This window comes from Herpailurus yagouaroundi, unplaced genomic scaffold (assembly GCF_014898765.1).
Source record: "Herpailurus yagouaroundi ecotype Mexico unplaced genomic scaffold, PumYag 67503, whole genome shotgun sequence".
Classification (NCBI taxonomy): domain Eukaryota; kingdom Metazoa; phylum Chordata; class Mammalia; order Carnivora; family Felidae; genus Herpailurus; species Herpailurus yagouaroundi.
Window position 1 is genome coordinate 1,747,661 of NW_024420310.1, and position 27,788 is coordinate 1,775,448.

Below are 27,788 nucleotides of genomic sequence, written 5' to 3' on the forward strand. Positions count from 1 at the left end.
GGAGGGGCAGAGAGAGGGAGACACAGAATCGGAAACAGGCTCCAGGCTCTGAGCCATCCGCCCAGAGCCCGACGCGGGGCTCGAACTCCCGGACCGCGAGATCGTGACCTGGCTGAAGTCGGACGCTTAACCGACTGCGCCACCCAGGCGCCCCACTTTTTCCCCTTTTAAAACAGATCAGAATTTATAGCAAGAATATTGCACATGTTAAAGTGCGGGAAATTGCATCTTCTACCGGTTAGCTGCAAAGAATTCTGAAACATGTAAATATAAACAACTTCCCCATTTTCTCTTTACTAATTAAAGGGGAAAATCTCCCTAGCTCATTAAATTTGTAAAGGACAGCAACTCTAGAAGATTTATGAAGGCATTTGGAAGGACATATGCTTGGAGAGTCTATCCAAAGAATAATATGAATAGAAATGAGGCAAAAATGAATGAAAGTCGTATTAGTAAGTGTAAAATGCATGCTGCTTAAATCTCACATTCAGATGTCCTTGATCCCAAATTGAAAAGATAAAAATGCTGGCATTTCTCATAATTGTTGTGCAGATGAAACCAGAGCATGCATAAAGCATATATTCCACACCTGGCTTACTTTAGCAACTCAATAAAAGGAAGCTATTGTTACTGTTGATGGTTTCGTGATTATTATTTGCACATAATCAGGCAGACATTATTCACAATGGAAAGTGATTTCTACGATTTGTTCGATTTGTCAGCATCTGTGCTCCCTTCACATTGATTTACCTAAAGTTCAGTTCAATTCAGTAGTTACTGATTGCAAACTATGTACTGACCACTCTTCTAGGCACTGCAATTAAAAGAAAATTAGTCCTTGTTTTAAAGTAAGTCAGAGTCAATTGGGAAACTTAGTCACATGAAACAGGCTATTTCAAAACAAGATGTATGTACAAGGGTAGGTATGCTGTGGGAGCAGAAGTGATCGTTAATAAACCTGCCTAAATGTGTAAGAGGAGGATTTGTAAGATGAGGTGATGCTTGTGCTACATCTTTAGAGATGAACAGACATTAGGATTGTAAAGGAAAACACTGAAGGGTGGTATAGAGTGAATGTATACATTTGTGCATATATCCATTCCATATATATATATGGAACATATGTATGTGTATATATATATGGAATATATATGTGTGTGTATATATATATATATATATATATATTATACAACATATCATTAAAAAGAAAGATACATATATAGAGAGAGAAAGAGATAAAAAAAAAATCCCAACTTATTCCAGTGGTTTTCTTTAAACATATAACATATATAAAATATATAAGTGAATACAAAAAACAGTTCTGTACAAAAAGAAGATAACATAAGTGAAAAGGACGAATTCCTATAAAGACGCAACCTACCCAAACTAAGTTCATAGAACATTGCAATTTTGAGTAGACCTTTAAAAATATATGTGCATGTGTATGCTGGCTCGACAACCGCTCTGAATATCCACACCTTGACCCTGGCTCTGCTGCCACTCCACAAGTGCCTGATCTTTGCACACCATTAGCAACGCTGCAGTGATCTGACTCCCAGGCACCGGCACCCCTGTCACCTTGAGCTCTGCAGCCACAGTCCCTCCATGCCCATGCTTTAGATCCTGAGGTTCCGTGGCCCCTCCAAGGGCACCCACACATCAGACACCGGTGCCACTGCCACCAAAAGTGCACCCCAAGCTGGAGAAGGTGCCAAAAGAGCGACCCTCAGCCACAGCATCCCCTGTAGGAGAAAAAGAGAACAGGAGGGCCCTAGCAGCCTTTGCTACTGAAGATCCCAACAGCCCAAACTGCCTCTGGGGACACCCACCGCTTGGTAGCGGAGAACCCCTGCAATCTTCATGATGCTGACCTCAGCAGATAGAGTTGTGTGGAAACTATGATGTTGTACCCCTCCCTAGAGCCAGAATCAGCACGTACCACCAAGGGGCCCCCCAAATCCACCCCCTCCCTGAAGATTTTCTCCACCAAAACCAGTTAGTACAATCTGTTAAACTGTCCATACTTTCCAAAACAATTGACAGATTCAATGCTATCTATATCAAAATTCCAATGACATTTTCATAAAAATAGAAAAACCAATTCTAAAATGCATATGGAACTACAAAAGACCCTGAAGAGCCAAAGCAACTTTAAACAAGAACAAAGCTGGAGGCATCATACTTCCTGATTTCCAACTTCACTGTAAAACTATAGTATCGAAACAGTATAGTACTGGCATAACAACAGGCAAATTAATTTGAAAGTAATAACTGATCTTTAACAAAGTCACCAAGAATAAATACTGAAGCAAGGGTAGTCTCTTCAAAAACAGTGTTGGGACAACTGTATGTCCGTATACAAAAGAATGAGATTGGAACTATATCTTACACCATACACAAAAATCAACTGAAAACAGATTAAATACTTAAACGTAAGACCTAAAACCATAAAAGTCCTGGAAGAGCAGAGGGGAAAAGTTTCTTGTCATTGGTCTCGGCAGTGATGTTTTGGATAGGACAACAAAAGGCCAGGCAACAAAAGCTAAAATAAACCAGTAGAACTACATTGTACTAACGTGTTTCTACAAAACAAAGGAAATGACCATCAAGATGGAAAGGCAACCTATAGAATTGGAGAAAATGTTTGTACACTGTATGATCAATAATCAGTTGATATTCAACATGTATAAGGAATGTATACTGATCAATGGCAGACAAAAACAACCTGATTCAAAAATGGGAAAGCATGTGACCATTTTCCTAAAGGAGACATACAAATGGCCAACAAGTACTTGAAAATGTACTCAACGGAACTAACCAATAGGAAATGCTGTTATCAAAAGAGAGAGAGAGAGAGAGAGAACAAGTGTTGCCAAGGATGGGGAGAAAAAGGAACCCTTGTACACATTTGGTGAGATGTAAATTATTCCAGCCATGGTGGAACACAGTATGGAGATTCTTTAAGAAAATTAAAGGAACTACCATATGATCCACCATTCCCACTTCTGGGCATCTATCCAAAAGAAATGAAATCAATAGCTCAAAGAGATATCTGTACTCCCATGTTCATAGCAGTATCATTCACTGAAGCCAAAATATGGAAGCACATTAAGTGTCCATCAACGGATGAAAGGATAAAGCAGTTGTAGTGCACATATACCGTGAAATATTATTCAGTCTTTAAAAAGAAGGAAGTTCTGCTATTTATGACAACATGGATGAGCCTGGGAGATATTATGCTAAGTGGAATAATAGAGACATGGAAAGACAAATACTGTATGACTTAACTTATATTTTGAATATTAAAAAAAACTGAACTCACAGAAGCAGAATAGAATGATGGCTTCTAGGGGATGGAGGGTGGGGGAACAGGCTACAAACTTTCAGTTATGAGTACGTCTGGAGACCTAATGCATAGCATGGTGACTCTAGTTAATAATAATGTAGTGCATAGTTGAAATTTGCTAAGAGAGTAAATCTCAAGTGTTCTTGCTGCAAATAAGTAAGTATGTGAGATGATAGATTTGTTAATTCACTTGATTGTTGTAATTATTTCACAATGTATTCTATAATAAAACATCACATTATATACCTTAAATATATACAATTTTTGCCAACCATTCTTCAGTAAAACTAGAAGAAAAAAAAGGGCAATTATTGGTAAGGATAATGAAATTTGTGGCATTTTAAGTCTAGTTCCTTCCTCTGCACTCTATTTCAGCAGTAGCTGTGAAGATAACAAAGCACTTTCCAGGTATTGGTAGGTACCCAGTACTGAAAGGAGCAGAACACATCATATTCATAATAATTATATTTAGTTATTTGTTCTGACATGTCTGGTGATTCCTTGGAAGATCTACTCAAAAGGCTTGTCTTTATTTCACCTAACTGGGAACTGGCTTACTGCTAAGGCAACTTCCCAAGACGTATTTGTGGTATACGTTTACAGGCTAATACCTTAGGTTGCTTCGAACTGAGGGAATAGATCATCTTCGGGGCAATCGATACCATAACAATATACCTTGAGAGGAAAGGGTGGGGAATGAGGTGTTGCCAAGGGCTTTGAAAATATCAAAGATATTCCTGGCAGTCTAGAAGGCCACATGCTCAGAGCCGTGCACATATTCAGGAAAGTCCTGAGAAGGCCCTCCGCTTTCCCAGAAGGAAGTGAGATTACATAGTGGTTTTCTTTAAGGACATTAGCTATGTAGCTGGCAAAACTACCCTTCAAAACTGAAAGAGAAACGAAGACCCTGCTAGGGTAACAAAACACACACGCACAGAGTCTGTTGTTACCAGACCTGCCTACAACAAATGCTAAAGGCAGTCCTCCAGCCTAAAATGAGAGGACATGTCATGCTAACTCAATCCTACATAAAGAAATAAAGAACACAAGGAAAAGTAACTCATAGGTACATATGTTTTTAAAGAGATAAAGTATTTTTGAAACCGTGGGTTAATGAGGTTCAAACTAGTAGATAATTTAAAGCTTGTTTTTCAGAGGACCATTTCCCCTGAATCAGCTGTGGTGTCTTTTTGGACCTCACTGACAAAGCCACTGGCTGTCTCTGCAAAAGCTTAGACTCCACGTCAACTGATATGGGTCTAGCCTATGAACATCAAGGCCTGGCCTCCCTTACCAGAAATAACGGGCCAAGACCCCTTCCGGTTTATACTGGCTCTCAGAGCACACCCATAGCCCCTTCTCCTTGCCCTAAGAAAGCTTCCTGAGGTCAGGGGCTGAATTTCACCTCCTTCTTTTAAGTCTCCACCTCACAATGAACACGGGATGTATGTTACATACGTGTTTGCTCGATGTGAATGTTCCAACTTTCCTCATGAATAGTCATAAGCTTCCCTGCCCTTTTCATCATTATGTATGTAATCTCAACTCCTGTGATTATAAGAAAACAAAGCTTGTTCTCTCCCTTTCCCTGCTGCATACCTCATGTCTCAGTTACTGGCTTTGTCGTGAATCAGACAGATTTGGGTTCTGTTACATTGTCTCTTTGTAAATCCTCTTTTACTATTAGATTGAAAGGCTAAATTTACATAAAGCAATAATTATAAATCTAGGTTCGTGGGTATACAATGTGTAAAGATGCAATCTACGATAATAACAGCATAATGCTGGGGTGAAGAATGGATACTAGGAGGAGATATTTGCATACTATTGAAGGTAAGTTGGTATTAATATGTTGTTACACATTTAAGATGTTATTTGTAATCCCCCAGGTAAGCACTAAATAAACCACTCAAAATGTAGTAAAAGAAGTAACAACTTAATTAAAATGATACACAAGAAAATATCAATTTAATACAAGAAAGTACACAGTAATAGAAATTGAAGAAGAAAAAGGACATAGACATACAGAAAATAAAAAGTAAAATGGCAGAAGTAAAGTCTTCCTTATCAGCAATTGCTTTGAATGCAAAAGGATTAAACTCTCCATTTAAAGGGGAAAGATTCACACAACCAATTGGAAAACATGATCCAACTCTATGCTGTCTATAAGAGACTCACTTTAGATCCAAAGACACAGATAGATTGAAAACAAAAGGATGTTAGAAGACATTCCATACAAATAACTATCTACACAAAGCTGGAGTGGCTATACTAATATCACACAAAATAGGCTTTAGGTCAAAAATTGTTATATGAGATAATGAAGGACATTACATATTTATAAACATGTTAATCCACCAAGAAGATACAATAACTATTAACACGTACACACCTTATTACAGATCCCCAAAATATATGTAGCAAAACTGGTAGAACTTAATGGAGAGACAGACATTCTCCAGTAGGAGTTCTTAATAGACAGAAAATCCAAATGGATTATCAGCAAGGGAATATGAGTTTGAACACTGTACCTATAGAAGACTCCATCTAACAACAGTGGAATACACAATTTTCTCAAGTTCACATGGTAGACCGCAAATCAGGTCTAAATAAATTTTAAAGGTTGAAATCATACAAAGCATCTTCTCCAGGCATAATGGAATGAAAATTTGGAAACTGGAAAATTCACAAATATGTGGGAATTAAACAACCCAGTCATAAATATCCAACAGATCAAAGAAGTGATCACAAGGGAAACTAGAAAATACTTTGAAGAGAACAAAATCAATACAGCATAGCAAAATGTGTGGAATACAGTGAAAGCACTGCTTAGAGAAAAATGTATAGCTGTGAAAGCCTACATTAAAATCAAGAAAGATCAAATCAATTACCTAAAATCATAACATAGGGAGCTAAAAAAAAGAGAGGAGACTCAATTCAAAACTAGCAGAAGAAAGGGAAATAAAGATTATAGCAGAGATAAATGGCAAAATAGAAAAACAGTAAGATTAATGAAAACAAAAGTTGGTTCCTTGAAAGATATCAGCAAAATTGACAAATCTTTAACAAGAATTATTCAGAATAAAAGAAGACTCAAATTACTAAAATCAGAAAGGCAAGTGGGGTGATTACTACAGATCTTACTAAAATAAAACGGATTATAAAGTAATACTATAAACAACTGTCCACCAAAAAAAATTATTTAACCTAGTAAAAAACCAGAACAGACTTAGATCAAGTACAGAGATTGAGTCAGTAATCACAAACCTCCCAGCAAATAAATCCCAGGAGTACAAGGCTTCACAGGGTGAATTGTACCAAACAATTAAAGAAGGATAAGTATTAACAGAATAAGAAACATAATCAAGGAAACATTACACAAATGATCATTTCAGATGATACGGAAAAAAGCACATGACAAAATCCAATAACCTTTGTGATAAAAAGCAAAAGAACACTCTGCCTACCAGGAATAGAAATGAACCTCCTCAGACATGGCAGAGGGAATCATACAAACATTCGATGGCTAACATTATATTCTATGACTACAGTCAGGTACTGAAATAAGCAATGATATTCCCGATTATGGAGCCAAACAAAGTTCTATAAGTAAAATACAATGAGAAAACTTATATTTTTTACCTTACTTGGCGTCTCCTCTTTACACTCAGCTCAGGTGGGTATTAATGCTGGTTTACACTCAGCTCAGCACAGCCGGGTATTAATGCTGGCCCATTCCTGAGAAGGTGCGATTCTTCCAGAAAATCACTTTGACTTGAGGATTCCCCGTCAACTGGGCCAAATCCTTCCTAGAAATGTACTGCCGTATGAAACTTTCCACTCACTTTTCGTCTCGTCCCCTTCCGTGTCTCCTTCAATAAGTCTCACCTGCTTTATCATCTGAGGCTGTCCCACCTACCCCTCTTTTCCCCACTGACTTTGCTGCATATCTAAACAGGCCTTGGTGTCTGATTCTCAGAGGACCTGGAATCATCTACTCTGTGCGTTGCAATTACACATGTCTCTAAAATGCATACTTCTATGGTGGCATTTATCCTACGACGCTCTCATGATTTCTTTAACCTCGCTCTCGGCAGGCTGCAACCTCAGTGAAAGCAAGTTCTGCCTTTTACTCATCTTTGTAATCCTCCTGCCTGTAACTATAGCCCCATATTTATCTTTTTCCATCTTCATAGGCCTGAAGGTTATATTTAGCTAACAGTGGTCTACTGGCTATGTGTGAAGGTGGAATGCAGGGCAGAGGCACATGGTACAAATGGTGCTCAGGTGTCTGAAGGTATCAATCAAGTTAGCTGATTGGAATGGGAGGCAGTTGTGTCTCCTGGGATGATTAAACACCCCTAAGCCGCCTTGCCCATTTATCCCAGGTGATTAAAGGGGCTGTTATCTTTCTATTGGTGCCATGATGTGAAATATGTTGGGGGGGGGGTGCCTGAGTGGTTCAGTCGGTTGAGCATCCAACTCTTGATTTGGGCTCAGGTCATGATCCCAGGGCTATGGGATCAATCCCTGAATTGGGTTCCCTGATGAGCGTCGAGCGTGCTTAAGATTCTCTCTCCCTCTGCCCCTCTCCCTAGCTTGTTCTCTCTCTCTTAAAAAAAAAAAAATATGGGCACTTGGGTGGCTCAGTCAGTTGAGCGTCCGACTTCGGCTCAGGTCATGATCTCACGGTTCGTGGGTTTCAGCCCTGCAGAGGGCTCTGTGCTGACAGCTCAGAGCCTGGAACCTGTGTCAGATTCTATGTCTCCCTCTCTCTCTCTGCCTCTCCCCCACCCACACTCTGTCTCTCTCTCAAAAATAAATAAATAAACATAAAAAAAAAAAGAAATAGTTTATGAAACACTGCTGTGGAACATACCGGAGTCTTTCGGTCAAAGGGCATTGCTGCAATTTGGAAAAAAAAATAAGTTGTAGATTTTGATGTGTCCATCCCTTCCCACAGTGGAAATCACTGGCTTTGTACATTGTAGCTGTTCATTAACTTGTTAATGAATTAAATATGAGTTTCACTCTGCACACACACAAAAATTTAAATTGCAATAAATAAATAGATACAAGCATCCAGTGGGCTTAATAAGCATTTGCTAAGCTGCAAATTAAAACTGGAAAGTTGCAAATATTAAGATGAAAATGAGCTTCCCATTTTCAGATGAACTTCATAACTTTTTGTTATCAAATTATCAATTAATTGGCTCTGCCTTTGGACAGATTTTCTGCTAAAGGGGGTTATTTCTACAAAGATCAAAGTTCTGTATAAGGTCTTAATGCAAATTGAAGAAAAAATAAATTTGCCTGAAGAAATTTATATGCATGAATAATCCATAATAATGAATTGGCAAATAGGATTCCCGGATGAAAACATGACTTTAGAAATTATGAGGCTCCTTATTTAATTTTCAATATGTTAAACCTGATTTCTAGATAGAATCATGACGCACTGAAGCTTGAAGGGGCCTCAGAGATCTGGTCCCATTCTCTCATTTTATAGAGAAAGAAACAGGGGCTCTGAGAAGGGATTGGGCAAGGCCACACAATGAAATGGTGACATAGTCAAAAACAGAACAGATTTTCTTGCTCTTAGTCCAGTGTTTTGGTATGTCCTTTCAGCATTATTGTTCTAGAAAACATTCATCTTTAGGATGATGGGTAAAATGTCTCACACAGATGTCTGAGGGTCAGGAAACCAAATTAGGTGGGGAAAGGGAGAGATTAAGTTAAAGGAGCAGCTGTGGAGGAACCAGATTGTGAGGAAGGAGGGAAAAAGCAGGCTTTGGTTAGAACTCTCACATTTTGACCCAAGAGCTATATCCTATTATCTTTTTTCTGAACGCAGACGTATAGGTAGTTATCAATTATCTGATTTTTTTTTGTTGTTGTTAAGGTATACTTTACATACAACAAGATTCACACGTTTTGGTACACGCTACTGTGAGTTTTCACAAATGCACATAGTCATAGGCTATGGCCACATCTCCTCCCACCTCCATGTCCTGGAGAGCTATCTCGTTTTGGGTCTGAGTTCTTCGACTTGGCTAATGCCATGTACTTTTGGGTGACAGTAGTTAATTCGTTTTCATGGCTCAGTAGATTCCAATGCATAAATGTATCAAAACCTGTTTATTCATTCCTCAGATTAGGAACATTTGGGTTCCTTCCAGTCTTTGTTGACAAATTAAGCTATGAACATCCGCGTGCAAGTCTTTGGTTTATAGGTGTCTTCATTTTTCTTTGGTAAATACCTAGAAGTAGAATGCTTGGGACATATAGAAAGTGTACATTTCACTACACAAGAAACTGGCACACGGATGGCCTTCTGATATCACTCTTTTCATACCAGACACAGAAGGTAATCTTGAAGGCAAAAGTAGCTCTTCTCCAACAACTGCCACTCCTTCAAGAAAGCCAACATTTCGGGGCTCCTGGGTGGCTCAGTCAGGTAAGCGTCCAACTCTTGATTTAGGCTCCGGTTATGGTCTCATGGTTTGTGAGATAGAACCCTGCATCAGGCTTCACGCTGAGAGCGTAGAGCCTGCTTGGGATTCTCTGCTCTCCCTTTCTCTCTCTCGCTGCCCCTCCCCTGCTTGCAAGTATGCTTTCTCTCTCAAAATAAATAAATAAACACACAAACATTAAAAAAAAAATAAAAGCTAACATTTCATGAGGGGCAACATTATTTGGCCCTTACTACAGGCTGAGTGAAAAACTGAATCAAAATCCATCAACTCAGGATCAAGAGACCCTGGAGAACTGAACCACTTCAAATGGAGCTAGTAATTATGTAGCAAGGGCCGGATACCTCAGAACTATCTACTGTTATTTCCGGAAGCCTTAAATGGCCTAGCATGTGGAGACTAAATGTTACAACAGAATACAAAAATGGTGATGAATAAAATAAAATCGACAAGTTGTGGAAAGACCCTCCTTCCAGGGGATGTGTGTGTTTTCATGAGTTCTCTGATGGTGAGAAGGAAAGAAGGAAGGGGATGAGAAGGTGCGCACGAAGGGACGAAGACGGAGTCCTGCAGGGTTGAGGAGCATGTCAGCAGGCCCGCAATTAGCCAAAGACTGGAGACAAGGACTGGGTGAGGACTGGGCACTAATGACACATTTCCTCCTGAGCACTAACACATAGGCAAGGTGGTGGTGATTCTGTGTGTGTTTGGGGTAGGGAGTGACATCGCAGCCCAGGCTGCCAGAACCCAGATGGAAAGAGGGTTTGAGGTGTGGAACGTGACGATAACACTCCCCAAAAGGAGGCAGACTAAGAAATTACCCACGTGACCTACCTCGTGGTGATGTTGCTTGCACCTCACAGTATGCTGTAAGCATCTAAAGACCCTCTGGGGAGCCAAACAACTCACGCTTTCGAAAGTCACCAAAGAGTGAAATATTGGCGCTGGAGAGGCACAAACCCAACACTGATGAGACCACTTTCTTGCGAAGAAACTTGGGGTGGTGCAGTGGCCTCACAAGGGTGAGGTGTGTTCACCCAGTAAAGAGGGGCATTCAGGCAATAAAGAGGGGCATTTTCTGCAGGGATGTTTAAAACAAGAATAAAATAGTGTAAAAACTAGTCTTGCTTTTATTATACCATATATATATACACACACTATATATATATACTATATATATACACTATATATATACACTATATATATATACACTATATATATATACACTATATATACTTTTATTATACTATATTATTTCTAAATAATGTCAGTGTGTAAATAATGTTTCCCCTAAAAATCTTCTGTTGGTATGAATTCTAAATGACTGCTGTATTTAACATTAAACTTTTATGTGTATATATATATATCACAAAATTTTATATATATTTACATGTAATTATATACACATATAATTACTATATAGCATATATACATAAAATTGCATATATACATAAAATTGTGTGTGTGTGTGTGTGTGTAAGATTCAAATTAGTACATTATTCTGTTTATCTTTAGTCATCATACAAGGTATTTAATTTGGAGAACTTTCTTTTTTTCTTTTTTTTTTTTTTTTTTTTTTTTTTTTTAAAATTTTTTTTTTCAACGTTTATTTATTTTTGGGACAGAGAGAGACACAGCATGAACAGGGGAGGGGCAGAGAGAGAGGGAGACACAGAATCGGAAACAGGCTCCAGGCTCTGAGCCATCAGCCCAGAGCCCGACGCGGGGCTCGAACTCCCGGACCGCGAGATCGTGACCTGGCTGAAGTCGGACGCTTAACCGACTGCGCCACCCAGGCGCCCCTGGAGAACTTTCTGTTAGCTGGCCCCAGACACAAGCCTCAACCACACTGCTCTTTTCTAAAGGATATTCTTCATGACTGGGGACTGTTGAAACTTGCTTCAAGCACACCTTCCAATCCACAATCCCTGCAGAAATGTATGATACACATACACCAGGCTCATATACAGTAGCTTATCAATAAACAATAAAAGCACCCGGTTACAAAGATAAAAGAACCCTCAGGTTTTATAGTTCTGTCATTTTAGGTGACCCTTTGTTTTTATTTGTGTCTAAATCAGTGAAACAAAGTACGAACTGCAAGGTGTAAATTATTTTACTGAGTTCGAACAAGATCTTTAAAAGTAAATTTTATTATTCTTTAATTGCTAATATTTCTTTTTAAACTGTGAGCCAAAATCAGAAATGAAAACACCACATTTGTTTTAGGACTTAGTAGTTACCCATGTTGTACTATTTGCAATCTTTGCTTTACTTAAAAAAGTTCTTATCTTGGGGGCACCTGGGTGGCTCAGTTGGTCAAGTGACCGACTCCTGGTTTTGGCTCAGGTCATGATCACGTGGTTTGTGGGTTTGAGCCTCGCATCAGGCTCTGTGCTGGCAGTGCGGAGCCTGCTTGGAATTTCCTGTCTCTCTCTCTCTCTCTCTCTTTCTCTCTCTCCCTCTCTCTCTCTGCCCTTCCCCCACTCACACTGTCTCTGTCTCTCTCAAAAGAAATCAACTTACAGAATTTTTTTTAATTTCTAATTTTTGCCCTCATAATTATATATAAAATGTTCAACAAAGTAATATTTACTATATTTTTCTGATTATTTTCTTTAATTCATGAATATTACAATTTTTTCCTATTTAAGAAGATGTGTTAAAAACTGTGTCTCTGAGTGTCAAATACACTTATTATGCCACTGGAGGGGGATATTTTATTGCCTAAAATCCTTCATAATTTAGCTGTAGTTTCTGGGTTTTGGGTTTTCTGTTGTTGATTTTCATTTTAAACAGTTTTATTGAGGTATAATGGACTTAGAATAAAGCACACATATTTAAATTGCACAACATGGTAAGTCTTGATGTCTGTATGCACCTATTAAACCACTGCCGTGGTCAAAAAAGTGAACGCAGTTGACCTTGAACAGAGTGGGTGTTAGGAGCACTGACATCTGTGCAGTCAAAAATCTGTGCAAAACTTAACTACTAATAGCTTACTGTTGACTGGAAGCCTTGCTGATAACATAAACAGTTGATTAATGCATATTTTGCATGTTATCTGTATTATATACTATATTCTTTACACTAAAGTAAGCCACAGAAAAGAAAATGTTATTAAGAAAATCATAAGGAGAGCAAATATATTCAAAGTACTGTACTGTAAAAAATCCAAGTATAAGTGGACCCACACAGTTCAAACCCATATTGTCCAAGGGTCCATTGTATTTTCATCACCCCCAAGAGTATCCTTTGCCCCGCTGAAATCTCCATGTTCCACTCCTTGCTACCCCCTTATACCCAAACAACGATTCATCTCCTTTCTGTTACTGCAGTACACATTTTCTAGAGGTTTGTATAAATGGAACCATGCACTATGTACTATTTTATGTCTGTACTCTTTTATAGCTAATTTATTTCAATCAGTATAATCATTTTGAGATGCATTCAGATTATTGCACGTATCAATATTTCCTTCATTTAGATTACAGAGTAGTAGTATTACACTTTATGAATATGCTAAAATGTGTTTATTCATTCACCTATTGGCGGGCACTTACGTTGCTCCCATTTTTCTCTCTTTTTTTTTTTTTTTTTTTTTTGCTATTACGAGTACTGCTGCTTTGTGTGCAAGGCTTATAGTAGAAATATGCTTTCATTTGTCTTACATAAATATCTATCTAACACTGGAATACCTAGAATCGAAGGTCGGTGTATGCTAACTTCCTAAGAAACTGAAAAATGCCGTTCCAAAGTGGTTGTACCATTTAAATTTCAACCAAATCACACTTGCCATGGTCAGTCTTTTAAATTGTAGGCATTCTAATAAATGTGTGCTAGTTTCTCACCGCGATCTTAATTTGTATTTCCACAATGACTAACGATGCTCAGCATCCTATTGTGGTCTTATTGACCATCTCCATATCTGTGCTTTCTCAAATGTTTGATAAACTCCTTCACTGACATATCTAGGCCTGATTTCGCCTCAGAAGTTGGGGCCTTCTCAGGGATGCTGAACCTTCCCCAGCTTATAGAATTTTCTAATGGTTTCCGGCAGGGTGGAATCCTACTCTTCGCCAGGAACAGAGGATTTTCTACTGTTTTCTTTCCCCGGGTGGAATGGGTCTTTCTTTGTACCCTCAGGGCAAAGGGGGTTTTTGCACTTCCACCAGAGGTGGACACGAGATCGAGGGAAAAAGTCCAGTCGGGGGCCATGTGGCTTTCCCAAAATGCCTGCTGCTCCCCACCTCACGCCTGTGCTAAGAGAGAGGCTCTCTCTGCCTTAAAATGAGTTTCAAATAATCAAGAACCTCTTTCAAAATATACTCTCTGACTGTATCGCGATATTTGAAACTCATTGGGCCTGGTATATATTTTTGAACGTTCTGTTTACACTTAGAAAGAATATGTATACTGTTATTGATGGGTATAAGGACATATATTATGGAATAAAATATTCTATAATATGTTAATAGCATTAAATATGTAATATTTATTAGACTCGTATTAATATTGCTGTATTTTCTGCATATTTACTTCATTTTTGTCTTCTTGATCCATCAGTTTCCAGAAGGCTATGTTAAACTCCGCAAAAGCAATTACTGATGTATTTCATTTCCATAATTCTGTCTGATGTGCTTTATATTTTGAGTCTGTATTTTAGTTTCACAATTGTTACATCTTTTGATTTATTATTTTCTTTACAAGCACATACTATCCCTCTTTGTCCTTTATGATGTTTTCAGCTTCGTATCTTATTCATCAAATAGTAGAATGTTTTCCTTGGCTTTCTTTTGAAATATTAGGATTTTTAAAATTCATTTATTTCCTTCTTATTTTTTATGACATTAATACTTTGACCTTAGTTCTCTCATCTTATGCTATTCTTTCTTTTTTTTTTTTTTTTTTTTTGCTATTTTACTCTTTCGTCATATGGCAGCTTTTTATTTTCAATCTCTGTATCATTTTTACCTTAAATGTGTCTCTCAGATACTTCATTCCTAAATGCTATTCCTCCTTTCCTTCAATTTTATCTTCCATTCTATTGAGTCTGTTTTCTCCTGCTCGCTTAATGACATACATTCTACGTTTATTTTTGCATTGGTTACCTATTAAGACTTGGACATGTGTATTTTCCATTATCAGTATCTCAAGCTTGTACAACGCCTGTCTTCCTCCAAATTAGACAAGAAGTCCAGCCCTTTAAATGGTATTTTTCTCTTCCCCTCCCCATGCCTATTTAACTCACCATATTGAAGGTGCCCCCCCCCCCACCGCCATTGATACCAACATTCTTTCTTATGTATTTATCTTTATCTGTGTTTTTCCTTCAACTCCTTTTCCTTTTCTCATCCTCATCGTCCTCATCTTCTTCCTTTTTCTTTATTGTTTTCTCTAATCTGGCACTGCTAGTGTCCAGGGAAATGTGTGCAATAGAAACAAATATAAAGATTCTACCCCCTTGATATCCCCCAACACCTCACTCCATTGCCATCTTAGTCTGCTTCAGCTGCTATAATAAGTTACCATAGACTAGCTGGCTTAAACAACCAGCATTTATTTCTCATAGTTCTGAGAAGTCCAAGATCAGTGTGGCAATAGATTCAGTTCTGGGTGCCAGCCCTCTTTCTGGTTTGCAAATGGCTGTCTTCTTGTTGTTCTCACATGGCAGAGAAGAGACTGAAGCACGCTTTCTCCTGTCTCTTCTTATAAGGGCATTAATCCCAACATAAGGACTCTCCCCTCATGATATAATTACCTCCCAAAGGTCCCATCTTAAATACCAACATATTGGGAACTAGGTTTTAAAACATATTAATTGTCAGAGGACACGAATATGCAGTCTCTAGCACCCCTCCCCCCACACATGCACACACACGTGTCCAACTACATTCTATCTCATTAAACATCTCTTCCAAGACTGGGTTAGTTATTAAATGTAGCCTGGGCTCATTCACTCTCGTCAAGAACAAGTTTCTCATTTATTTATTCACTTCAACAAAAGCCTCTATGTCAACTCTCTCTACAGTCTCCTGAACATCTGCTACTTCCCCTCACATCAGGCTTGGTATCTGTACATTGTATTTTTAAAATATTACCAAATATTGGGGTAGAATAATGTAGCGGAAAAGACATAGGTCCAAACATCTTACATCCGAGTCACAACTCACCATAGCCCTTATTTATTCACTTGTCATGTGGGAAAAATAATAAAATTGCTGCTATCCAAAACAAGACTGTTAGGAAGCACAAATTATGTGACGGATATACAAGTTGGGGGATATGTTTACATAATATACAAACGCTATGGGCTGTGTCAGTTATTACTGTTATGGTCACGTGAGATGGAAATCTAGAAATTTCCCTGAGCTTCACCATAGATCTCCTGTGACTCCAACAACCCAAATGTCACCTCCAACATTTGGGCTAATGTTGCTTTGGGAACATGGGCTCTGGGAAGCCTCCTCCTATCCTCAAGAACTCACTTTGTTGTTTGCTTCCATTTCATCATTCTTCAAAACTGAACTTGAAACTAAATGTGGCCTTCCATCTCATCTGGATTAGCACCCTTCATTTCTCACAAAAGCTCTTGTACTTAGCTCTGTTGCAGTTTATGCTGACAACTATCTATTCTAACATTTTTTTCTCTGACTAAATGCTCAGAATCCCATCACAAAGACCATGTCTCTGTATCTGGTATCCAGTGTAGTTCTTGGTCCTGATAAGGTGCTGAGTAGTTGTTTAGTGGCACTGACATAAAACAGCATTAACTTTTGGGGATGCTATTTCTACTTTGTGCCTAAGCTCTAGAGCCCTAGAATGCCTTAAAAGTTAACTGTGGTAGGAAAACTAGGGCCTCCATGTGCCACGTACTTACTAAACCATTTCTGAATCCTCAGTGAATCCAGTTGTCTCTGACACTGGGCATGGGATTTGTATCGTAACAATTGAGGCTAATAAAAGAAAATATTTCTCTAGAGCATGGAGCGCCAGTTAGCGCAATTAATTGTAATCCAAAGGAATAAATTCATTTAGTATTCCTGCTGATAGCACTGAAAAACAGCAATTTATTTTCAAATTACATTGTAAAATTCTTTTAAAATAGGAATAAATGAAATTATTTAAAAAGAAAGTCTAACAATGTTTCTGAAGAAAACCTACATTAAGCACCATGCAAGTCAAATAATAACAGTCTCAAAGACAATGAAATTAGAATTTTTATATTTGAAAGCAATTGAGATAGATGTTTTTAAGTACTCATAAATCTTTGTAGTTACAATTGAGTTGAATAGATGAAACAGATTAATTTTAACTGAAGATAATAGAATAGTAGAGGGAAGAGATTATAGATGTGATCCATTTGGAATAAACATTATTTGTCTGGGTGGGGTATAATGAAGGTAATGCTTCAGGAATGGCTGTTGGGAAATTGAATCTGAAACAATGAACATTACACAAATCCCCGTTTTTATCTTCAAGACTGTCAAAAGGAATTTTCTTTATATTAAATCTTGAAAACATAAGAACTTATCTAAATTAAAATACGTTATCTATATATTAAGAATAGATAATTTCTGAGGATTTTTTTTACTGCGTTTTGAATAATATTTAATGTGCTTGGTTTGTTGCAATTAAATCTAATAGTTGGAATTTTTTTTTTGAAAGAGAGTGAGACCTCGAGTGGGGCAGAAGGAGAGAGAGAGAGAGATTCTTTTTTTTTAATCTTTTTTAATGTTTATTTATTTTTGAGAGAGAGAGAGAGAGAGAGCACAAGCAGGGGAGGGGCAGAGAGAGAGGGAGACACAGAAACTGAAGCAGGCTCCAGGCTCCGAGCTGTCAGCACAGAGCCCTACGCGGGGCTCGAATTCATGGACTGTGACATCATGACCTGAGCTGAAGTCAGATGCTTAACAGACTGAGCCACCAGACGCCCCAAGGGACAGAGAGATTCTTAAGTAGGCTCCACACTCGACATGGAGCCCAACACAGGGTTCAATCCTACGACCCTGGGATCGTGACCTGAGCCAAAATCAAGAGTCGAACACTCAACTGACTGAGCTACCCAGGCACCCCTAGTAGTTGCAAATATTGAACATTAAGTTTGTTTTGTTTAATACTGAAAATGCATGCTTCCTCAACCCATTTCAACAAAATATTATCCAGAATGGTTCTTTTTCCATGAAAACTGTGAAAGCTTATTGAACCATCTTTAGTGATTATATCTTTGTGAAATTAAAAGAAAAGTAATAATTGGTACACTTTGTGCCTTCTATGTGCAAGGTTCTAAACTAGGTGGATCATTTTCATGCGTCCTCTTTAGTGGTAATGTAATGATTTCATGCCTTTTTGGAACTGGGACTCTCTTATTTGATATTATAACTACACATGCCAGGGGCGCCTGGGTGGCTCAGTCGGTTGAGCGGCGACTTCGGCTCAGGTCATGATCTCGTGGTCTGTGAGTTCGAGCCCCACGTCAGGCTCTGTGCTGACAGCTCAGATCCTGGAGCCTGTTTCAGATTCTGTGTTTCCCTCTCTCTGACCCTCCCCCGTTCATGCTCTGTCTCTCTCTGTCTCAAAAAAAATAAATAAATAAACGTTAAAAAAAATAACTACACATGCCAAATAGAGGGGTTATTGAAACCTCTCTAGAGGACTATTTTGTTTGAGAAAACCTCACAACATGACATCCACACACACCTCTCACATAGTATGTGGTGTGATCCAAAAGTCCATGTCCTGAACACTATGCTGATTTCCAAGGTCAGCTCTGGAATAATCTTGGGTTACATGAAACCATACCATATACAAAATGTAACTCTAAATGGATAAAATATCTAAATATAAGAAGTAATACTATAAAATTCTTAGAATAAAACACAGTGTAAATCATTGGGGCTTTGAATTGGGCAACTGTCTCTTAGGTCTGACACAAAAAACACAAACAAACAAGGAAAAAAATAGATACATCAGACGTCATCAAAATTTAAAAATTTTGCCCATCAAAGGACGCCATTAAGAAATTGAAAAGTGTAGGGGGTCCTGGGTGGCTCAGTCAGTTAAGCATCCAACTCTGGGTTTAGCTCAGGTCCTAATATCATGACTTCATGAGTTCGAGCCCCACATCAGGCTCCACGCTAACAGCATGGAGCATGTATGGGATTCTCTCTCTCCCTCTCTCTGCCCCTCCACCACTCATGCTGTCTCTTTCTCTCTCAAAATAAAGAATTAAACTTAAAAAAAAGAAATTGAAAAGCATACTAGTGTTGTATGGTGACAGGTGATAGCTACACTTGTAGTGAGCATAACATAACATATAAAATTGATGAATCGTTATGTCATACACCTGAAACCAATATAACATTGTATGTCAACTTTTCTTCAATGAAAGACAACCTAAAGAATGAACAAATATTACACATCATATATATATGCTAAGGCTCTAATATGTAGAACTTATAAAGAACCCTTAAACTCAACAATAAAAAGGCAAAGAACCCAATTTAAAAATAGGCAAATATCTTTTTTTAAAATATTTATTTTAGAGAGAGAGAGCAAGTGGTGGAGGGGGCAGATGGAGAGGAAGACACAGAATCTGAAGCAGGCTCCAGGCTCAGAGCCTGTCAGCCCACAGCCCGGTGCGGGGTTTGAACTCACGGACCTTGAGACCATGACCTCAGCCGAAGTCAGATGCTCAACCAACTGAGCCACCCAGGCGCCCCCCAAATAGGCAAATATCTGAACAGAGACATCGCTGAAAAGAAGAGGTACAAATGGCTAACAAGCACATGAAATGTTCAACATCATCAGCAAAAATCACAATAGGATATTATCCCACACTCACTAGGGTGGCTGTCATTTTTTCCAAAAGGAATAGAAAACAAGAAGTGTTGGCAAAGATACGGAGAAATGGAGTACTCATACACTGATGGTGGGAAAGTAAAGTAAAATGGAGCCACCACTGTGGAAAATAGTATGGCACCTCCTCAAAATGTGAAACAGAGTTACCATAAGACCCAGTAATGCTACTCCTACCTTTAATACCCAGGAGAATTGAGAACACAAGTGCACACAAAGGGTTTTCCATGGATGTTTGTAAAAGCATTACTAACAATAGCCAAAGCGTGGAAATGATCCAAATGTCTATCAGATGACGAATGGATGAACAAAATGTGATATGTGGATACAATGGAATAATATTTAGCCATAAAAAAGAATGAAGAATGATAGATGCTACAGTATGGATGAACCTTGAAAATATTACGCTAGATGAAAGAATCCAGACCAAAGAAAGTCCATATACTGTATTATTCCATTTATATAAAATGTTCATGTAAGAATATCTATAAAGAGGGAAAGCAGAGTAGTGGTTGCCTAGAGCTCAGCTTATGAATTTAAAAGACATTGAGCTATACTTCAAAATAGTGAACATCTGGTCCTAAAATTATGTCTCAGAAAAATAATGAGAGTGAAATAAAGGCATTCACAGATTTTTTAAAAACTGGAAAAATGTGTTTCTAGAAGATCAACTTCATAGGAAATATTGAGAGAACTTTTTCAGGCTGAAAGCAAATGCCTCATTTGAAAGCAAGACGATCATTTGAATCCAGAGGAAATAACAGAGACCACCAAAAAAGCTAACTATGTAGAGTTACTTCAATATAATTCTGTTTACTTGTCCCTTTTTCTGCGACACTAGTGTTATATGTATTATTTCAATAGATTTTAAAACTTGAAATTATTTTTATTTATAAAATACATGGTATTTTAATCATTTTATTTCAACTTACCATATGATGTCAGTTCCTTACTGAACTACAACTCCTCTCCACAACTCTCCGTTCTGTTGTCAAATATATTGCATTTCTATATGTTATAGCCTCAATCATACATGTATTTACGTGTTTTTTATAAATTGCTTATGAAAGTCAATTAAGAGATGAAGTAAGAAGAAATATGCAATTACATTATCTTTTATAATCACCTACATAATTGGTTCTACCGGTCATCTCTGTTATCTCCTGTGGACTCAAATAATCATCTTGCTTTCGAAGCCAACACTGCTACTATTAAACAAAGACTCCCAGAATTAGTTAAGCTGGAGGTCAGAAACTCAGATCTATATTAAGATAAAAATAGGATCAGAGAAGGAATAAATGAAGATAAAGTATAATCTTTTTTCTTATTCTTTTTTTTTTTTGGATAGATAAAGTGGGGGAGAGGCAGAGGAGGAGGGAGAGACCTTGAGATCAAAACCTGAGCCAAAATCAAAAGTTGGACGCATAACCAACTGAGCCACCCAGATGCTCCTTTTTCTTATTCTCAACAATTTCCTAAAGGGATGCCTGGGTGGTTCAGTCCATTATGCAACCATCATCAGCTCAGGTCATGATCTCATGTATCTTGAATTCGAGCCCCACGTCGGGCTCTGTGCTGACAGCACTGAGCCTAGAGCCTGCTTCTGTCTCCCTATCTCTCTGCCCTTCCCCTGCTCGTGCTCTGTCTCTCTGTCTCTCTCTCTCTCTCTCAAAAATAAACAAACATTAAAAAAATTTTTTTTTTTAAAAAACAACCTTCTAGAGTGATAATAGCCACAATGTATCATGTGATTACAACATATAGATAAGTGAAATAAGTAAGAACAAAGGCATTAGGCACCGGTGAGCAGAATTAGGAATACTCTGTTATAAGGTACCTGGAATAAATACAAAGTGGCATTGTATTGGTTCAAAATAGACACACATTAGTTGTAAATGTATATTGCAAACTCTAAGGCAGCAATTTAAAATATTTAAGAAGGAATACAAATATAGTATCTTAAGGTTCTGTAGGTCGGAACTCTGAAAGCATGCCTTACAGAATTACAATCAAAGTGCCAACAGATCTGCATTCTTTCTGGAGGCTCTAGGGGAGAATTCAATTCCTTGCCTTTTCTTGATTCTAGAGATCAACTGCATGCCTTGTCTTGTGGCCTCCTCTTTCATCTTCAAACGTGTAGCAGCTTCACATTTCTAAGGTCATGCTGACCTTAGCTTCCATGGTCACATTTCCTCGACAGACACTCTTCCTTCCCCTGTATAAGGACTATCGTAATTGCATTGGTCCCACCCAGATAACCCAGGATACAGCCCCGTATCAAGATCCCTAACAGTCACATCTGCCAAGTCCCTTTTGCCATATTAGCTAACACATTCCAAGCTGTGAATTGTGGGGATTAAGGAGTGGACATAGTGGAAGGACCATTATTCACATCACAATCATAGTTAATACAGATAACATTACCAGTATTTTAGTATCCCCCTGCACCACTCTCCTCCCCAAACTATCACTATCTTGTTTCTGGAGATACGAATAATTCCCTTGCTTTTCTCTATATTTCTGCCTCTTAAGTATGTATTCCCAGAAAATAACTTGCTTCCTCCTGAGGAACGAGTAGCAAACACAAATCCAGCCATGTTAAGAAAGGTAATATTGCCACTATGAAAGAGAGCATTAGATAAGCCAAAGAATCACTTCTCAGTTTCCCTGAAAGTTTGTAAGATCCCCTCCTGGGAAAGTCTGTGTAGGAAGTCACAAGTCTGGGAAGCATGGGGCTCACTGAAGTCAGGGCATCTGCTAGACTTGTATGTGAACCAGGTACTGAATGTGTGGCAAAGAGGTAGTCAGGCTGGAAATGTGTTTTCTTCATAGCTTAGAACTCACTGCTTCATCACCCTGATTCCAGTGGTACTTTTTGAGTGGGTGTGCCTATTCAAGATTAAAGTTTGCTAATTCTTTTGTAGTTTTGTAGTTTAAGCAAAACTTAATTTCCTAACTACATTTCTGCATTTATTCTATGTGAAACTCTAGGAATCATTATTCTAATCAGACATTGGTTCCTTTTTTTTTTTTTTAACACAAATGAAGATATGCTTTTTCTTTTCCTTTTTTTTTATATATAATTTATTGTCAGATTGGTTTCCATACAACACCCAGTGCTCATCCCCACAGGTGCCCTCCTCCATGCCCATCACCCACCCTCCCCTCCCTCCCACCCCCATCAACCCTCCGTTTGTTCTCAGTATTTAAGAGTCTCTTATGGTTTGCCTCCTTCCCTGTCTCTAACTTTTTCCCCCCTTCCCCTCCCCCACGGTCTACTACTTGGCAACGAGAAAAGAGTGAAATCTTGCCATTTGCAGCAACGTGGATGGAACTGGAGAGTATTATGCTAAGTGAAATAAGTCAGGCAGAGCAAGGCAGACACCATATGTTTTCACTCATATGTGGATCTTGATTCTCCTTTACACCATGCTTTGCCTATGAAGTTAAACAAGATCCAAACATAAGAGAGGGCTATGTTATTTATTTCTGACTGATATCATAAGATCACTTCTCCTACGCCTTAAAATACTGTCATTCTCGCACCCCAAACTCACACCCATACCCGTATGTCCACTCGCACACAACCAGCGGAGGCAGAGTCGCTGCCTATTTTGGACAGTTGCATCCAGCACAGGGAGGGTTAATCTGCTTTCCTTGCAGTTTGGCGTTGCCTGTGGTCACTAGAGGGTCGCAGAAAATTAGGTGGAGATTAGAGTCCGCTGACTAAGAAACCCCGGCTAATTTTCTGTGGACAATCTAAATGGGATTTGATTATGTCCAACCAGTTGCCTAGAAGTGGTTTTTAAGGAAGGCATCAGTAAGAATGGTGCAATGAAATCAGAGATGATTTCCAAGGGCCGAATTTTTTAAATTTCATATATCCGCAAAACATCATACCGAGAAAATAAAGCCTTTATGGGCCTTTTGGGACTTTTAAACAAGAACATACATGCAAGAAAGAGTGATATGACAGACCATTATGCAACTTTCCAATATCACTAAATAAATGAGACTGGAACTACAGTACTTTATTAGCATTGATGGGGAGAAGAAGGCATATAAAAGTACATATCATGCATAGAAAGTACCTTATTTTTATGACTGGTACTGACGCACACACTTCTATTAGCTCTTCAAGTATTTTTTTTTTAATGGAACCAGCGAAGAAAGCTTGTTACTAGAATTCTGCCATTTAGTATATAAAGTAATAACGTCTTTAGGAAGGGGTCAGATCTGTGAAGTTTCACTCTTTAGACCAGTAAGTCATAGCAAGGCAAAGAAATGACCTTGACCTCAAAATGCCAACATTTTTTAAATGGGTGCGTGTTGTTGTAGCAGGAAATAATCCTCACCAGCAGAGCAAAAGGCAAGGAGACTGAAAAATAGTTTCCAATATTTTCTTTTCCCCGTATCATAGCTGCAAAGTCAAAATAAGTCCGGGCCTTCTTCGTGGTTGGAGAACCGAACTGGATTTGGCAAAGCTACCGCCCTTCGGGCCACAGGCTTCCTTCTAACAGCCCCTTAACGTACAGTTATCCCTAGTTGGTCATTCGCTTTGCCACAGGCATTATGCTAAACACAGCGATCTCCTCAGGACAGAGAAATTCTCCCGGACTTTATCCCCATTTAACAGATGAACATTGTTGTGCTAAGCAAGGTGAGCAACTCGTACCACAAATCTAAACTAAATCCTGATGGCTCTACTTTGAAAATTTATCCAGACTCCCACTATTTCTCATCATAACTACTGCTGCCGACATCCACCACTTGGTAATTATAATAGTCTTTGATCTAGTCTTACACTAATCTTACTGTTTGCCAGTCAGGTTACTGAAACCAGAAGGGCTGAACGACTTCTACAGAATAATTTAGCTGCTTATTCCCTGAACCAGAACCACGACACGCAGATTGCTGTTCCCTGGCAACACTCTGAAAGTTTTCGACAAACATCATGATGCTTGGAATTCTGAACTCAACATCAGCGCTTTAAGGATAAAAATTATCTCATATGTGAAGTGGCTGTCAGAGAAATGTTCTTTGCTTTGAGTGTTTCTTTTGCCTCTTTTATTTTTATTTTTTATTTATTTCTTGAGAGAGAAAGCCTGAGTGGGGGAGGGGCAGAGGGAGAGGGAGAGCGAGAGTGTAATGCCCGAAGTTCCTAAACCTCCCACAAAAGTCCACCAGAGTCGTGAGTCAAAGCCAAGCGGCAAGGGTCGTTTATTGCAGGTTCGAACCTGGTCCCCTGCGCACTCGTCGCCGGTGACGCAAGAGGCCTCGATCAGGGTTGGTACAGCGTTTTTATAGACAGAGACAAATAGCACAGGGGAGGTTTCAAATTATGAGGGGCCTGATTGGTTGATTTTAAAGCAAGGACATTTGTTGTTCTCTGATTGGGCGTCCTTTGTCTGTCCTTTGGCGGGAAGGCTTTGTCCCTTACTTGTGGCGGGAGGAAAAAGGGGGAAGGGGGAAGAGGGTAGGGTAGGTGAGGAATGTGCTAAGCAAGCAGGTTTACAGAAGCGAGAAATGCCGGTTAGTTTATGTACAATCACTCATTCCATTACCTATCAGACTACATTTAGGAAGGTTTACAACCCATTCTACTACACAGCGGGTTACATTCAGGAAGGGCCTCACAATGCTCGTAGCAAACAGCAAGCAAAACAGACTTCTCAGCAATTGTATTTCTTATCAAAGATCCATAATAAGCAGAAAAGAGAACCTAGCTTTAAACTAAGGCAGGGCTGTCATTTGGATTGTTCCTTTCAAGAGTTTTAAGCAGGCTCCACCCCAAGTGCTGAGCCTGACTTGGGCCTGGATCTCATGGCTGGGGGATCATGACCCGAGCCAAAATCAAGAGCTGGAAGCTTAACCGACTGACTCAGGCGCCCCTCCTTTCTTATTTTTAATTTTTTTAATGTTTATTTTTAAGAGAGAGAGAGAGAGAGAGAGAGAGCAGGGGAAGGGCAGAGAGAGAGGGAGACATGGAATCCGAAGCAGGCTCCAGTCTCTGAGCTGTCAGCACAGAGCCCAACTCCAGGCTCAAACTCACGGTGAGATCATGACCTGAGCCGAAACTGGTCGTGTAACTGACTGAGCCACCCAGGTGACTACTCCTGTTTTTACTCTTAGAAGAGAGACACTGTTACGGACCAGTGTGCAATAATACTTTTTAAAAATAATTGTTTATATACAGATACCTTATCAAAGATTCAGAATAATTTTGTAGGAGGTATATGACTAAATGCTATTATTATAAAAATAGGTAAAATTGAAAAGTAGGTTATTGTGAGGTCCAACAGATATAGGAAACAATTATTTTCTGCATATACCCAAAAGTACCTAAAAGACAGTTTTTATTACTCAATTATTAATAAATGTCTATGGAAAAATTAAATTTATGCACATTACAGTTACAAGTTGAATAATTAAAATCAATAACATAAATATGTTTTGGGGCCCATAAGTGGTTCAAGCAGTTAAGCTTCCGACTTCAGCTCATGTCATGATTGCACAATTTGTGGGTTCGAGCCCCACGTCGGGCTCTGTGCTGACAGCTCAGAGCCTGGAGTCTGCTTGGGATTCTGTGTCTCCTTCTCTCTCTGTCCCTCCCTGCTCATGCTCTGTCTGTCTCTCTCTGTCTCTCTCAAAACTAAACATTAAAAAAATTTTTTAAATAGGGGCGCCTGGGTGGCGCAGTCGGTTAAGCGTCCGACTTCAGCCAGGTCACGATCTCGCGGTCCGTGAGTTCGAGCCCCGCGTCGGGCTCTGGGCTGATGGCTCGGAGCCTGGAGCCTGTTTCCGATTCTGTGTCTCCCTCTCTCTCTGCCCCTCCCCCGTTCATGCTCTGTCTCTCTCTGTCCCCAAAAAAAAATAAACGTTAAAAAAAAAAATTAAAAAAAAATTTTTTTAAATAAAACAATAAATATGTTTTAATAGCAATGTTAATTGTAATATGGATACAGTTTAATTTTTTTAATGTTTATTCATTTTTGAAAGAAAGAGAGACAGACAGACAGACAGAGCACGACCAGGGGAGAGGCAGAGAGAGAGGGAGACACAGAATCCAAAGCAGGCTCCAGGCTCTGAGCTGTCAGCACAGACCCCAATGCAGGGCTCGAACCCACGAACAATGAGATCATGACCTGAGCTGAAGTCAGAGGCTTAACTGACTAAGCCACCCAGGGCCCCATGATACAGTTTAAGGTTTGGTGTTTATGTATTTATTTTGCTGAATTCCTCAGAGCCTTTCCTGTTTCACCCCCCACCTTCTGCTGCTCCCCACAGAGCCCTAAAACTGCTGCTAGCAGGGCCCCAGTGCCCTCCCCTTGGAGCCTCCTGGGCCACGCGAGTCAGCGCCTGATGGGACCATCACTCGAAACTTGGCATTTATAGTCCGTTGGGTAATACAGGAAATGAGTCGCAAACCTAAAATATATGATGAATCAGGAAGAGAAAACAGAAATTTTTAATACAGAAACCCATTTTCAAGATAAGAAGAAAGTCATACTGCTGGAGTATACAGCCAACTCTTCTGTTTTGTTTTTGTTTTCATAATTCGTTTGGATTTTCTTTACCCTGATACAGTTTACAATGCTTTGTTATCAGAGTTTCCCAAATGTCTGACCCTGAATGTGCTAAATTGGATGACTACTCTAGTCTGCCAAAAAGTGTTTTGTCATCAAATCCTGTGTGGCTATCAAATTAGATTTTAAAATCCACTTTTTTGGGATATTATAGGAGTACAACAAAAATTAGCGAACCATTAGGTTTCTGATGCAAGTGGGTGAAAACATACATACTAACTTTCGCAGGTGATATCCTCACTTGGGAGACATGATTTTAGAGGGAGAGAAATAATTTATAGAATCATGATTTGGTTACATATGCTAATTAAACTGGTTTTATTGAACTCTTCTGTTAGTAGAGGTTAATCTTGTAAGAGTGTGAGGTATCAGAATATAATTTCATATCATTTCCCAGCTACGCAAAACGTTATCTCCAAGGGTAGCTGGCATCCTGCTGAGCCATTCCATTCTTCTCTTCAATCTGCTTGACAGAACTAGAAGTGAGAACACTTGAATTCTAATCTCAGCTTCGTCTTCTAATAT